This window comes from Phaseolus vulgaris, chromosome 7 (genome assembly GCF_051622355.1).
Source record: "Phaseolus vulgaris cultivar YP4 chromosome 7, ASM5162235v1, whole genome shotgun sequence".
Classification (NCBI taxonomy): Eukaryota; Viridiplantae; Streptophyta; class Magnoliopsida; order Fabales; family Fabaceae; genus Phaseolus; species Phaseolus vulgaris.
The window spans coordinates 36,038,597-36,054,798 of NC_143504.1; positions in this window are offsets into that span (position 1 = coordinate 36,038,597).

A 16,202-nucleotide genomic window follows, 5' to 3' on the forward strand; every position below is an offset into this window, starting at 1 on the left:
ACTTGTTTATTAACAATGATTTCCCCTCTTTACTAAGCCATTGGAGATTTTAGGGCTTTGTATGAGAGATTGTGGATAACCCAACCTTTTCCACCACTATTGTACTTACCACATTTGTGCAACTACCCCCATCCACAATTAAGGAACACAATTTGTTATTGATAAGGCACCTTGTGTGAAAAATGTTCTCCCTTTTATTTTCATAAAAAGGTTTTTGAATTTTACCAAGCATGCGCCTTATCACTAACAAGTCTCTTGGAGAGGTATGGGACTTAGACCTTTGAGAGCTATGGTCACTCATGACAACCCCCCTTTGAGAGCTATGGTCACTTCCACCATCTTCCTCTTGGTTGTCTTGTTTGTACCATTTCAAGCCTTTTTGGGCTAATGCTATTTTGGTTGTTGCAACCTCACCCATAAGAACACAAAGATAAATTGGAGTAAAGGAAAAATGGAAGAGATGAAGGAAGGAAAAGCTTATGTGATGGATTGAGAATGGATCACACCACTTGGAGTGTGGTTTTCCTCCAAGATAAGTGTTGATGGTCGTTGTTCCTGTCGGATGACTTGCTTCGCAGGTTGACTCTAACGACTCCTGTCGCCCTTCAGTCTTGTCCGAGAAACGTACCTCCTTGATCAAGAAACCTCTCACCTGCAAAAGACAAAGGGGCGCCCTAGCGGCCGTTTGCACTCCAACGTTCAAGTCAGTATTAGGGCAAAGAAACACCAAGTGTGTATATTAGCTTCAGTCTTAGAAACTACGTACCTTACTAGGGTTCTTTGCACCCTTTATATAGGCTGAAACTAGGGTTTATCTTTGTGTTGTTACCCTTATCCAGGGTTCCTTGGAAAATGTCCCTGCGCTGCTATTTATGTAATCTTAACATATATGGCGCATGAACCTCCCTTAATTAGAGTGCAACGAATCACCAGAGTGGCCGCTTGGGTACCAACTTGTGCACCTATTCTCTAGCGCCATCTGCTTTGTGGGTGCCCTAAATATTCACGTGCCATTCATGCAACTTTCACTCGAAACCCTAACCCCAATGGGCTTTAACGCCTCCCAGGATTATCCTCACGTGTTGCGCCTTCATGCGTCATACACAACACGTGCATGGGATCCCTCGTGACTTAGGCTTCCCACATATCTCTTTTCTTTAACTTGTTATCTTAATAAATCTCTAGGCTCACCTTTCGTGGCCTTCTACAATGTTCAGAGGACCGATGTTCGATCTTCTCCCTTTACTGGTGAGGTTCGATCTCGATCTCCCACATTGGGGCTTACGGTACAAATCCCAAAGACTAACCAATTCCCTGGTAGGTGTCTCTAGGGCCCATCTCACGTGGCCCCCTTTCCTCACCAAGCATTGGTGCAAGATGTCTGAGGTCAATCTCTGGGTTGGTGACCGACGACTGGTCGAGACACAAGGCCCCAGTCTCGATCTGTAACTTGTGTCAGTGAAGAGACTAAGTGATCGCGCTGGGCGACCTACGTGGTGCTGGGTGACGGGCGTGAACAGTACACCGAAGTGACATCTCATCATTTCTTCGTCAATCAACGTACACGTGTCGGGATCGAGGGCTAAGACTTGTTGGTGCTCGAACTTCTTCGTGCACTGTTTAAACACTTTAACCTTTTCTCCTTCACCACTGTTTCATCACTTTTACTTACCCGAATCTTCACTTGGCATTTGCGAAAAAACGCTTTCTTCTCTTTCTTCGAAATACAAAACCCTCGAACCTCAACACTCGAAAGGTATGATTTTGTTCACGATCATTTCACTATTTATGATTTCACTACTTGTAATATGCTCATATCTGCCTGGGACTATTTATGATTTCCGCATTTCTCTGCACATTCATTTCTACTATTCATGTTTCGAGTCTCTGTTTCCTGGGCTTCTCTGGTTTTGTCGAGTTAAGCCACTTTCAACCTTCTAAAGTTTCTTTTTTTCTTCTTCTTTTTAGCTTTCTTATCCAAGATGACCAAACGAGCCGAACGAGTTCCTGAATCGGCTTCTCCCTCAGGCTGTAATTCCACTTCAACCTCATCGTCGCCCTCTGTTCCATCTTCTTCACCAGTCCGTCTCCCTCCTGCCTCGTTCTATAAGTCTCTATACCGCTGGGCGCCGGTGAACCTTTTAGAGGAAACGTGCACCTTTACAACCCTTAAGAGCATAGCGACCCATAGGAAGAAGCAATCATGCCATCCATCGTGTGTCTTTGGCAAAGACCACGATAAGTATGTGCAGATGGTGGCTTGTCGTGAGGGTGAGCCAGTATGCTCTAACGAAGCTTTTGACCTTGAAAGCCCTTTCTGCTTCATTTATTCCACCCTCTTTCGAAGACTGGGGCTTCGGTTACCCTTTACCCCTTCTGAGCGCACGCTTCTGATCGAGGTGAATGTTTCCCCCGCCCAACTACACCCCAACAGTTGGGCGTTCGTGAGGGCCTTTGCCATTCTTTGTTGCAGCCTCGGCCTCACACCGTCTGTAGACATCTTCCTTTACTTCTTCGAGGTTAAAGATCCAGGGAAAAAGTTGTGGGTCAGCTTCAGTGGTGCGGCTGGGAGGGTGTTCTTAACACTCTTCCAGCAATCATACAAGCGGTTCAAGAAGAACTTCTTCAAAGTTCGCAGCAATCGGAGGGAGCCCACTCTTCTAGATGGGTTTCCCTTATATTGGACAGAGAAGCCAAACCTTCAGAGATCCCGGAGTCTTGAGGATCTTTCCCCTCAGGAGCGAGGCGTATTCGAGCTTCTCTCTGGGCTCTCTACCCCTTTGAACACCTCGGAGCTACTTAAGCGTGAGTTTAGCCCGAAAGATCTTCTTCCGTCCGGTTGACCGGGACGTCTTCGTGCGCGACCTCAACCGTCAGCTAGGGTCTCCTTCCCACTGGTTACCTGTGGAATCCTACAAAAAAGAGGACAAAGAGGCGCCCTAGCGGCCGTTTGCACTCCGACGCTCAAGTCAGCCAGCAAGAAACACCAAAACTGTTCACCTACGTCTCTGAGCACCGCGTATGGCACTCTGAAGGTGGTAAAATGGACTGTGTATTGTGTGTGTGTTCTCTCCCTCAGGCAGAGATATTCCCCAGTCACTTGTACGTAACCTTGAAGCACGAGCAAGCAACTAGAGAGTTCTGGTAAATCTGCCAAAAGTTCGAACCCTGTTTCCAACATTCTCCGCGCTATTTAAACTACCCAAGCATTTAAAGCGCCTTTAATTACAAATGTAACGCACTCAATCAGCGTATTTAATTAGAAAACGTAGCGCATTTAAGACGTTGAAATGCTTGGGAGTCATTATAACACCTGAATGCTCGAAAGGGAAACTGTATTGAATGACTTTAATTACCTGGCACCTGACTAAAGGGTGTTTCTATTCTGGCATGGCTGTCGTACACGTGGAGGTCCTCACGACGCCGTGCCCCCATCTGGGGGCGTTTCTGCCCATCTGGGGACGTTTCTACGCGTGAGTCCTCCTGCTCGGGAGTGCTACTGCGCTAGGGGTGACTTTTTGGGTGCCAACTCATGCCCCCAATCATCTAGTCACTTACTTTGAGAGCGTATCTGCCTTCCTCTCGTACCCTGCACCCGGCTGCCCTGGGCGTGACCTTCCTCTTGAGTCGTATCTGTCCCCAAGGCGTCTCTGGGGCGGCAGGGGTACTTCACCAGTCAGGCTGCCCTCCACTGATGTTATCACTATGGCCTTGAAGCCACCTTTTCCTTCTCTTTATCGCTGCCCCGGGCTATCGGGACCTGAGGCCTTCCCACGGCGTCGCTCCCTCCATGGTCTTTCCTACCCATGGGTATCGGGGAACCACACCGTGATTGCCTTGCTTTAGCACTGTTTGATCTGTCGACGCCCTGGTTGGGCGACGTCATCACCTAGGCGACGCCTTGTCCTGGCGACGCTTCCTCTTGGCGATGCTGGCACTTGGCGTCTCTCCACCTAGGCGACGCCTTGCGTTGACTTTGACTCTCCAGTCGTTGACTTTGACCTTGACTTAGTCAGCGCCCGGATACGGGACGGTACACAAGCCCCCCAGTCTTAAGCCGAAGACTTGTCTTCAGCGCAAAGACTAAAGCCTCGCCCACGTCGTCCACGTGCCATCCTGATGACGTGTCATTCCCTGCTGACTCAACAATTCTCGAATTGTTGACGTGACGCTCTCTGAACCCTAGGAGCGCTCTTACTGACTGATTGGACCTCCTCTGAAATGGTGATAATAATACCTTTTGGGGCTACCCTTGATCGCGCGCCACGTGGCCCATCGCGCGGCCAGCCTCCAGAGACCCTTGCGTTTCCCTTGGGCAATTGATCCTTTGACACGTGGCACGATCCCACGGCTCTTAGTTAGCGCCTCTTGGGTTACGAAATGTAACGTTTAAGTTATCTCCAAGCCCCGCGCTCACCCCACTGTTACATTCATTCCCTCTGTATCCTCGCACTATTCGTCTTCTTCAAACCCCTTTTCTCCGCGATTGCTGTTCTTCCCTTCCTGTGCTCTTCTTCCATCTTCCCTTCGATAGCAAAGGTATGATTTTCGAACACTCACGACCCTTCCCTTTCGTCGCATTGTATGATTTATTGAACTGCCTGGGACTGTTGTCATTCATGCATTATTGCGTTCCTCCACTTCTCCTTCCTTCTCTGGGTTTTCTCGCGTGGGTGATGTTTCCTGGGGTTCACTCCCCTTCCTGCCATGGCTACACTTGCTAAACCCTTTTTCCTCTCTTCTTTCTCCAGCTATTTATTTACACCATGACGCGCACGAGCGCGGAGCCTGATTCCTCCCCCAAGACCCCCAAGTCCAACTACAAAGCCTTCTACCCATGGGCCCCCGACGAACTCCTGAGCGAATGTACCAGCCTGACTTCCTTCCAGGACCTGGAAGCTCATCGTGGGGATCCCCATTTGTACAACTTTAACGCTTTCTGCCGCACACACGACGCCCACATATCCGTTCGTCCCGGCAGGCCTGGGGAACCTGTCTGTTTGGATGACAGACCTAGAAAGGGGAAACCCTTCTTCTTCATGTACCAGACCGTGTTCAAACGCGTAGGAGTGCGTCTCCCCTTCACCCCCTTTGAACGGGAACTCCTCACTGAAATCAATACCGCCCCCGCCCAGCTCCATCCCAACAGCTGGGCATTCGTGAGGGGTTTTCAAATTCTTTGCGGACACCTGGGTATCCTCCCTTCTGTAGACGTCTTCCTGCATTTCTTTGAGGTGAAAAAGCAGGGGAAAAGCTTCTGGGTAAGCTTTTCCGGGATCGCGAGCAGGATCCTCCTTTCCCTCTTCCAAAATTCTTACAAGAACTGGAAAGGGAAGTTCTTTAGGGTGTGCAGCGCCAAGCACGATCCCACAGCCTTGGATGGCTTCCCCCTTTACTGGACGGAGCGCCCTAAACTGCTCAGGGCCAAAACCCTGGAAGAGCTATCTCCCTCTCCGACAGGGAGGTAAGCAAAGCCTTGGCGGGGTTGGGGATCGTTTTTGATACCTTGAAGCTTGTTGCTAGCGAGTACAATGCTCACGCCCTGACCACCTACTTTGGTAAGGGGACTCTCCCCTCATCCTTCTTGTTGTGAACAGCCTGCTACCGGACGTTTGTTCCCCCAAACTATTCTACTCGTTTTATATTGTGCCATTTTACTTGCATCTCACGCCTCCATGTGTATTGTAATTTTGCATAGCTGCTTTGGTCCTAATTTTTGCTGTTTGGTCTGTTTTGATGTAGGATCGGTGATGGGCGCTTCTAAGAGAATGATGCTGGCGAAAGCAATGAAGGAGGCTCGCGCCGCCAAGGCGGGCGCCTCCTCCACCCTTGCTGCCGATCCGGTTCCCCCACCAACTCTGTCACCGCCTCCTCCGATCACCGCCGAAGCTCCCCTTAGTTCACCTCCGTCATCTCCACATAGCCCCGCAGCACTTCAGACTCCCAGCTCTCCTCCACCCATCGCCGCTGTTCCCCTAGCCGTAGCCTCGTCACCGGCTCCAACCCCCCTTGACAAAGGGAAACAGGTCTTGGAGATTCTATCAGATGATGAGGACTCAGAAGGCGTGGCACCCTTCAAGAGAAGAAAATCTGCACGGGTTCCTCCTTTGGTAGAGGCGTCGCCCCAGGGAGGGAACTCCTTCATGGACAACCCCCCAAGTGCGACCTCACTTCCTCCCACGACACTCCAAGAGGAAGGGGGCGAAGGCGCCGAATCTGCCCCGCCTCCGCCGCCGGCAGAAGCCATTGCTTCCCCTACTCCCGTCGCTGCCGCCCCCGATTTCATCGCCATCCCTCCTCCAATCATGCATCTAATGAGGGGCTTCAATGGCGGGACTCTGCCAGAGGGCACCGACAGGAAGGAAGGCATGCCTTTCTACTTGGGGGCGTTCTTGGCGGTGGCCCTTGAATGGCGCGCCCAGGCCAGGAACGCTGCCTTACAAACCCAAACTCTCCAGGCCTTGGAAACAAGGGTGACTGCTCTGGAGGAGGAGAAGAAAACCCTGGGATGCCAGAATGAAAACTACCAAACCTCCCTGAAGTAGGCGCAAGAGTCCAAAGCAGAAACTGAGAGGCAACTGGCAGAGGCATTGGAGCTCCAGGCTGGCTTTTATACTCGGGAAGTCGCCCTCCAAGTTCAGATAACGAGCCTTCAGGAATTGGTCAAAGCTGATGCAGAAGTTCAAAAGGACCTGAAGGACCGTTGCTGTGAGCAGGCTGACAAGATGGAGCGGATGGAGGGGGAAATGGCCTCCCAAGCCAAGGCTATGGGCCTTCTCCAAGCTGACCACGACAAACTACAGGCCGAGGTCAGTCGGCTTCGTGTGGAAAAGGAGGCTTTGGAGAAGCAGGTAGCCTCGGGGGACGCCGCCATCGAGGAGCTAGAGAAGGACAAAAAGGCCCTTATCCAGGAGATGACGGGTACTTTCGAGGAGGGGTTCCAAGAAGCTTTGGCCCAAGCAGTCTGCACGAATCCGGGGATAGACATTTCCAGCTGCAATCCCACTCACCACATTGTTGATGGAAAGGTCGTGCCCTTGGAGACAGACAATTGAGCCGCCACCCCCCGATCATCAGCTCATTTCTTTACACTTATTTTAAGCTTCTCTGATAAATTTGTAATTCTTTGAATCATCTGCACTCTTGATACAACTCTGGAACTTTGTTATAATTACTCTCATGTCCTCGCGACAGAGAATTCTGCCTGTGCGATTTTATTCTCATCCTTCGCCTTCGCGCGCTTCAGTTATTTTATTTGTGTTTTGCCTGTTTCTTTCACTTCGTTGGACGGCCTTGTATGCCCGGGAAAGGTCACGTGCCAACCCTCACGCCCATGGAGAGGCTCACCTAGTGACGTCGTATCGTCCACGGGGTGTCTCTAACACCGAAACAGTTCTTTCCTTGATCCTTAGCACCCGGCGCCCACGCCTAAGGAGAGGCCTGCTACAGCAGCGCCGTATCGTCCCCGGGTGTCTAAAACGTCGAGTGCCTTGGGGGGGGGGTTCGTTCCCTCTATGGTCTTTCCTTCCCATAGGTATCGGGGAACACCCTGCCAGCGATTCGCCGGCGTTTGGCGGTCTCATCTCCCTCCACGGTCTTTCCTACCCGTGGGTATCGGGGAGGCGACGCCAGCAACTAACTCTGCCCCCTTCAATCTCGTCTCCCTCCACAGTCTTTCCTACCTGTGGGTATCGAGGAGGCGACCTTGTCGATATTTGGGTTGGCGACTCCCGCGACGTCTCGCGCTGGCGTCGCCCTTCACGTCCTTCCGGGCGACGCCTCGGGCGTTACCTTTACTTCGACATTGACTTTGATTCTTGCCTTGGTCGACACTTGATGACAGCGAAGAGCTCAAGGTTTTGTCCGTGCCATCCACGTGGCGCTTCTTGTATGGCTGACAGGACGTTCCGTCATTCGACTTGATCCACGTGGCGCTGCTTGTATGGATGATGGGACATTCAGTCATTCCACTGAGTCCTGACCCCTGCTGTGCCCCTGACCCACTTTCGACGGCGCATCGTACCACTGGATACTCTGTTGATACGACGCTCTTTGATTTTAACCAGCGGTGCCAGGGTCATCTTTTCATCTTCTGCCACGTGGATCAATCGTGCGGTGCATCCATTCGCGTCGTTTGGCGCTCTAACCGCTTTATTTAACTCTTCAAACTCTGAAACTATCCTCATCATTTCTCACTCTTCATAACCTACTTACGTTCTTTCTTCTTGCACCCTTCCTTCTTGCACCCTTTCTTTTCTCACGAAGGGTTGTTCCAGCATTCGCTTCCCTCGCTCAACTCTTGCATTTCTGGCAGTCCCTACACTCTTGACAATCCCTGATCTTGTTAAAGAATGTCTTCTCATGCTGCTTCCTCCAGGGTCAATCCCAAGGACTTGTACCCTTGGGCTTCGAGTGAACTTCTTGAAAAGTGTTCATGCTTACTCGCTACCAGGGCCATAAGGGAGCACAAAGGGGATTCGTGTTCCTATGACCATCGGGCCTTCGCGAGGAGGCATGACGACGACATCGCTGTGCTCCCTTGCACTCTTGGGGAGCCAGTATGTGGAGACGAACGGGCCAACGAAGGGGTCCCTTTCTTTTACTTTTACCAGGAGGTGTTCAAGACCATCAGAGTGCGCCTGCCCTTCTCCTGGTTCGAGAAGGAACTGCTGACGGAGATCAACGTTGCTCCGGCCCAGTTATATCCCAACAGCTGGGCCTTTGTCAAAGCCTTCGACATTCTCTTCGGGTTTCTTGGCTGTGCACCCTCGGTTGACCTCTTTCTTCACTTCTTCGAGGTGAAGAGGCAGAGACACAACCTCTGGGTAACTCTCAGTAATGTACCCGGGAGAGTTCTCTTCACACCCTTCCAAAGCTCGTTCACCGGGTGGAAAGGCCGGTTCTTCAAGATCTGCCGTACTGACCTTGTTCCCGACGCTCTGGATGGGTTTCCACTGTACTGGGTGAGAGAGGCGAGGGCCCTCAAAACCAAACCCTTTAAGAAGCTGGCTCCAAGTGATCAAATAGCTTGCCGGATTCTTGCTGAGGCGGGAGGTTTTGACTCTACCACTTTGATCAGCCTGGAGTTCAACGCTGGGACTCTCGAAAAGTACATATGTAAGAACCACTGCCTTAGAAACCTCGGCCTTCATTGCTTTCTAACTGTGTATGTCTTGCTTCATGGTGTCTCTGACACGTTTATCTCCTTTGGTGCAGGTTCGAAAATAAACCAAGAAAGGAGGACACGACTTACTCGAGCTCTGCGGGCTGGGAAAGGGGCTTCGCCTTCCTCCAGTGCTGATTCTGATGACCACTGAGAAATGGCCTGTTCGTGTTTTTGCATGATCTGTAGCGTTTGCCCCTTTTGTGCTACTCCCATTGTATTGAACATTGCTTGTAACAACAACTTTTCTATATCATACTTGATTTTTTGCAACGCCACTTTACTTTGCATATGCTTCGCGTACCGCGCGCTTTTTCTTTCGTCCTGTTCTTCCAACGGTGCATGCCTTCACCTGGGCGACGCCTTCACATGGGCGACGCCTTTATCTAGGCGACGCCACCCCGTGGCTGCCTTGCTTTAGCACTGTTTGATCTGGCGACGCCCTGGTTTGGCGACGCCATGACCTAGGCGACGCCTTCTTTCTTGGCGACGCATCACATTACTTCAAACGGAGAAAGATAAAGGCTGAAAACCACGGCACTTCTTTTTCTCAAACTGGTTTTACCTTTTATTAGGGTGACCTCATTAAAAAACCCCCGAGAGGGAAAAAGAGCGTCCCCTTCAACTAAATTGTTACATACTGCTTACATAAGTCAACTGAAATAAAATTTTAAGTTGGCTGCATTCCAACTGCGCGGGATAGGACCTCCATCTAAAGTCTTCAGGTTGTACGAACCGTTGCCCTTAGCCTCAGTAACTCTGAAGGGTCCGGTCCACTTGGGAGACAGCTTATTCTCCAACTCGTATGGGTGAGCTTTCCTCATCACTAGGTCGCCGACCTGAAACTGTCGCGGCTTTACCTTAGAGCTATATTGCCGCTCTATTCTTCTCTTCATCGCTTCAGCTTTTATTCTAGCTTCTTCCCTGGCCTCGTCTAGCAGATCCAGGTTTACCCGCCTCTCTTCGTTGGATTCCTCCACCACAAAGTTTTGAAAACGTGGTGAGCTTTCATGTATTTCTACTGGAATCATCGCGTCCGACCCGTAAACCAAACTGAAAGGCGTCTCCATAGTAGAGGATTGGGGCGTGGTGTGATATGCCCATACGATCCTTGGTACCTCTTCCGCCCACGCCCCTTTGGCTTTCTCTAACCTTCTTTTTAACCCCCTCAGCAGAACTCTGTTTGCCGACTCCACTTGTCCATTGGTCTGGGGGTGTTCAACCGATGCGAACACTTGTTTGATTCCTACTTCAGCACACAGATTTCTCAACTGCTGACTGGCAAACTGGGTCCCGTTATCAGATATCAGGCGCCTAGGTACGCCAAAACGGCACACAATATTCTTCCACACGAAATGTTGTACCTTGTGCGCAGTGATCTGTGCAACGGGCTCTGCCTCTATCCATTTGGTGAAGTATTCGATGGCGACGATCAAATACTTCATCTGCCTGATCGCCAGTGGGAAGGGGCCCAGGATGTCGATTCCCCATGTATGGAAAGGCCACGGGCTGTATATGGATCGCAATTCTTCTGGCGGCGCATTGTGCCAGTCGGCGTGCTTTTGGCATTGCCTACACCGCTGGGCGTGCCGTGCGCAGTCCTCTTTCACTGTTGGCCAGAAGAAACCTGCGCGTATTACCTTGGAGGCTAAGGATCTTCCCCCTACGTGGCTCCCGCAGATGCCTTCGTGTAGCTCTGCCATTATCCTGGTGCACTCATCGCCACTGACGCATGTTAGGATAGGGTGAGTGAAACCGTGCCTGAACAGCACCCCATCCACCAAAGTATATCTTGCGGCATTTCTTTTGACTTTTTTACCCTCTTCAGGGTCCACTGGAAGAGCCCCATCCGCCAGGTATCGCTTATAGGGCGTCATCCAGGTGTCTCCCTTGGACAAAACGCATACCTGCATCTGCTCTTCCTCAGGCACGCCCGCGTACATGCTGATGCGGGGCGCCCTCTGCGTATCTTGGGTCAAAGAGCAATGACTCCTCGGCCTTCCCTTTGATGTATAAATCTGGAGGACATCCACCCTGTTGTCTTCCACGAATCTACGCGGAGCTTTGAGAGTCTCCTGGATCACTGTCCTCTGTCTACCCCCCTTGCCTGAGCTGGCCAGCTTTGCAAGCAGGTCAGCTCTGGCATTCTGCTCCCTCGGGACATGTATCAGCTCAAGAGCGTTGAACGCTCTCTTCAACAACTGGACGTATTTCAAATACGCCGCCATCTGCGGGTCCTTCGCCTGGAACTCACCCGACACCTGCCCCGTGATCAGTTGGGAGTCGCTTTTCACCAGGAGGTTCTGCGCGCCCATCTCCTTGGCCAGGAGCATTCCTGCTATCAAGGCTTCATATTCTGCCTGATTGTTACTTGCCTTGAAGGCGAAGCGTAGGGCCTGCTCGATCAGTATGCCGTCGGGTCCCTCCAAGACTATTCCCGCACCGCTCCCTTGTTGGTTGGAAGAGCCATCAACCGAGAGCAGCCACTGCGAACTCACTTCCACCTCTTGCTCACCTCCGGGCGAAAGTTCCGCTATAAAATCTGCGTACACCTGCCCTTTGATGGACCCTCTAGGCTCATATTGGATGTCGAATTCTGACAGTTCCACCGCCCAGCGCACCATTCTTCCCGCCACATCAGGCTTCTACAACACTTTCTGTATAGGGAGGTTGGTCATTACCACCACCGTAAAGCTGTGGAAGTAATGACGGAGCCTCCTGGCAGAAAATACTACCGCTAGCGCCGCCTTCTCTAGCGCTTGGTACCTCGTCTCAGCTCCCTGTAATGCATTGCTTACGAAATAGATGGGCTTCTGACTCTGGTCCTGCTCTTGGACTAACACAGAACTGATGGCCCGCTCCATTACAGTAAAATATAACCGGAGGGGCACGCCCGCTACCGGCTTGCAGAGGACCGGTGGCGTCGTCAAGTACTCCTTCAGCTTAATGAAAGCCGCTTCGCATTCCTCAGTCCATGCAAAGCGACTGTTTCTCTTGAGGCACTGGAAATATGGGTGCCCCTTCTCTCCTTCGGCGGAAACAAACCTTGAGAGCGCCGCCATCCGCCCTGTCAGCTGTTGCACCTCCTTTACCGACGTCGGGCTCCGCATGGCGATAATCGCCGCGCATTTGTCGGGGTTCGCCTCTATCCCCCTCTCTGTGAGCATAAAACCCAAGAACTTACCGGCCTCTACCCCGTAAACACACTTCTCCGGGTTTAACTTGAGGCGGTACTTGGATATTGTGACGAACAACTCCTCCAGGTCCGCCATGTGCTGCGCCCTATTCTGCGACGCCACCACCATGTCGTCTACATAGGCGTACACATTCCTCCCGAGCATTGGCGCCAGGACCTTGTCCATTAACCTTTGGTACGTGGCGCCCGCATTTTTCAGCCCAAAAGGCATCACCTTATAGCAGTAACTGCAGGTCTCAGTCATGAATCCAGTCTTGCTCTCGTCTCTTGGGTGCATCTTGATTTGGTTGTACCCCGAAAAGGCGTCCAGGAAACTCAGCACCTTGCTGCCGGACGCACTGTCTACCAAGGCGTCGATGCTGGGCAGCAGATACGAGTCCTTTGGGCATGCCTTGTTCAGGTCCGTGAAGTCAACACACATCCTCCACTTTCCGTTCGCCTTTTTCACCAAGACGACGTTGGCGAGCCACTCAGGGTATTGAATCTCCCTGATGTGGCCAACACTCAACAGCTTCTGCGTTTCGTCTTTCACCACCTGCTGTCGTTCCTCATTGAATTTTCTCCTTCTCTGACGCACGGGGCGGACCGTGGCGTCCATGCTGAGGTGGTGACACAGGAAATCGGGATCAATGCCTGGCATATCCGAGGCGGACCATGCGAAGGCATCTAGGTGGCGTGATACGCCACCCCTTCCTGTTCTTCCGAGTTCAGCGAACTTCCTAACTTGAAAGTCTTGCCGCCAATCTCCCTTTCTACGGCGTTAGCCGCGGGCTGTTCCCTGCTATCATCTTCGACGGGCGTCGCCTCTACCACGGGCGCCGCGTCGTCAGGGCCTTCCTCCATAAGCGCGTCTGCTTCGGGCATCGCCCTCTCCGCTGTGGCCTCTTTAGGCGTCAACCCAGCGGGCGTCGCCTCAATCATCGTCGTGTCCGCGCTCGGCGGACGTTCATACACCATGAACACGCCTCTCTTCGTTTTCAGGCTGTTCTCATAGCATTTCCTTGCCTCCTCCTGGTCTGACCTGATGACTATCACCTGGCCATTGAGGTCCGGCAGCTTCATCTTCATGTGACGTGTGGAGGACACCGCGTTCAGACGGTTTAACGCCGGTCTGCCCAACAAAATATTATAGGCAGAGTTGGCGTTCACGACAAGGTACCGGATGCTTTCGGTACGGGAGGCCTCTCCGTCTGTGAACGTAGTCCTCAACTCCAGGTAACCCCGGACTTCCACCTGGTTATCCCCGAACCCATACAGGCACCCCGTATAGGGACTCAACAGATCGGGGGACAGCCGTAACTTATTAAAGGTCGACAAAAACATGACGTCTGCCGAACTTCCTTGGTCGACAAGCACTCTGTGCACCTTCCTTCCGGCTGTGACGACTGAGATGACAACGGGGTCGTTGTCGTGGGGTACCACATCTCGGAGGTCTCTTCTCGTGAACACGAGATCCGACTCCCATGGCTCCCCCGAGAGCCTCTCTTCGATTGAATTTACCCCCCTCGCGTATTTCTTCCGCTGGGAGGCGGTGGGTCCCCCGCCGGAAAAACCTCCAGCAATGGTGTGGACCTCGCCAAGCACAGGCATCTCGTGTGCTGGTTCTTCTGCCGGCGGCAGCAAGGTGGCGGTCGTTGTGGGCTCCGCGACATAGTCCTTCAAAAACCCAGATCTCACCAGCTCATCTAGCTAGTAGCCCAACGACAGGCAGTTGTCAATGTGGTGCCCGAAAGCCTCGTGGAATTCGCACCAAGAGTCTTTACGAGGCCCCAACACCTTGTCGGTCTTCGCCGGTCGCCTCAGCCTCTCAGCTATGTTAGGCACGGCGATCAAATCCTTCAACTCAACCACGAAGTTGTACCTCGCCGATTTCGCTCTTTCTCTGGCCGGGCGATCGCCTCCTGCTGAACCCTGGGGCTGGGGCTTTCTGGCCTCGTAGGGGCGTCTCGCCTCTGGCTTCTTTCTTCCCGTCGTGGTCTCATTGACCCTGACGGGTTGAGCTCGCGCCGGTCCCCTCGGGCGTGAGGGCACGACGCTGGTGCGGTTCACACACACCTCCCCTTCAGAAGCAATATGTTCCACCGCCCTACGCCGTAGTTCAGCGAAAGTCCTAGGGCGGTTGCGGATGATGGATTCTCCAAAAGGACCGGGGCATACTGGGGCGACCGTTGCATGGATAGTTCTGCTGGGGCTGCGCGTGCTGTGCTTCGTCTGGTGGGGGCCATTGTCACTCCAACCTCCTCCAACGTTACTGCGACTTCGTAGATTTTCTCGAACTTGTGATGGGACTGATGTTTTATATCGGCCCCACGGTGGGCGCCAAATGTTCCGTCCGATTGACCGGGACGTCTTCGTGGGTGACCTCAACCGTCAGCTAGGGTCTCCTTCCCACTGGTTACCTGTGGAATCCTGCAAAAAAGAGGACAAAGAGGCGCCCTAGCGGCCGTTTGCACTCCGACGCTCAAGTCAGCCAGCAAGAAACACCAAAATTGTTCACCTACGTCTCTGAGCACCGCGTATGGCACTCTGAAGGTGGTAAAATGGACTGTGTATTGTGTGTGTGTTCTCTCCCTCAGGCAGAGATATTCCCCAGTCACTTGTACGTAACCTTGAAGCACGAGCAAGCAACTAGAGAGTTCTGGTAAATCTGCCAAAAGTTCGAACCCTGTTTCCAACATTCTCCGCGCTATTTAAACTACCCAAGCATTTAAAAAGCGCCTTTAATTACAAATGTAACGCACTCAATCAGCGTATTTAATTAGAAAACGTAGCGCATTTAAGACGTTGAAACGCTTGGGAGTCATTATAACACCTGAATGCTCGAAAGGGAAACTGTATTGAATGACTTTAATTACCTGGCACCTGACTAAAGGGTGTTTCTATTCTGGCATGGCTGTCGTACACGTGGAGGTCCTCACGACGCCGTGCCCCCATCTGGGGGCGTTTCTGCCCATCTGGGGACGTTTCTACGCGTGAGTCCTCCTGCTCGGGAGTGCTACTGCGCTAGGGGTGACTTTTTGGGTGCCAACTCATGCCCCCAATCATCTAGTCACTTACTTTGAGAGCGTATCTGCCTTCCTCTCGTACCCTGCACCCGGCTGCCCTGGGCGTGACCTTCCTCTTGAGTCGTATCTGTCCCCAAGGCGTCTCTGGGGCGGCAGGGGTACTTCACGAGTCAGGCTGCCCTCCACTGATGCTATCACTATGGCCTTGAAGCCACCTTTTCCTTCTCTTTATCGCTGCCCCGGGCTATCGGGACCTGAGGCCTTCCCACGGCGTCGCTCCCTCCATGGTCTTTCCTACCCATGGGTATCGGGGAACCACACCGTGATTGCCTTGCTTTAGCACTGTTTGATCTGTCGACGCCCTGGTTGGGCGACGTCATCACCTAGGCGACGCCTTGTCCTGGCGACGCTTCCTCTTGGCGATGCTGGCACTTGGCGTCTCTCCACCTAGGCGATGCCTTGCGTTGACTTTGACTCTCCAGTCGTTGACTTTGACCTTGACTTAGTCAGCGCCCGGATACGGGACGGTACAGATCTCAAAACATATATTGGTACTCCCTTGTTTTTATGCCTCTTATTTTATCCCATTTTTGCCTGCATACTTGTCTTGTCTGCTTACTCCCGCATTGACTTGTTGCTTTTACACAGATATGGGTTTCAACAAAGACAAGAAGAAGAAGTTGGCCGACCTCTTGGCCAAGCGAAGGGCGGCTGCTACTGGGGCGAGCCTTTCAACGCCCCTAACCCCTTCATCCTCGGCTGCGCCTGCTTCCAACCCACCAATCCAGCCCCTGTCACTGTTGAGCTAAGAGGTGGAGTGACGGTCGAATCTGATGAC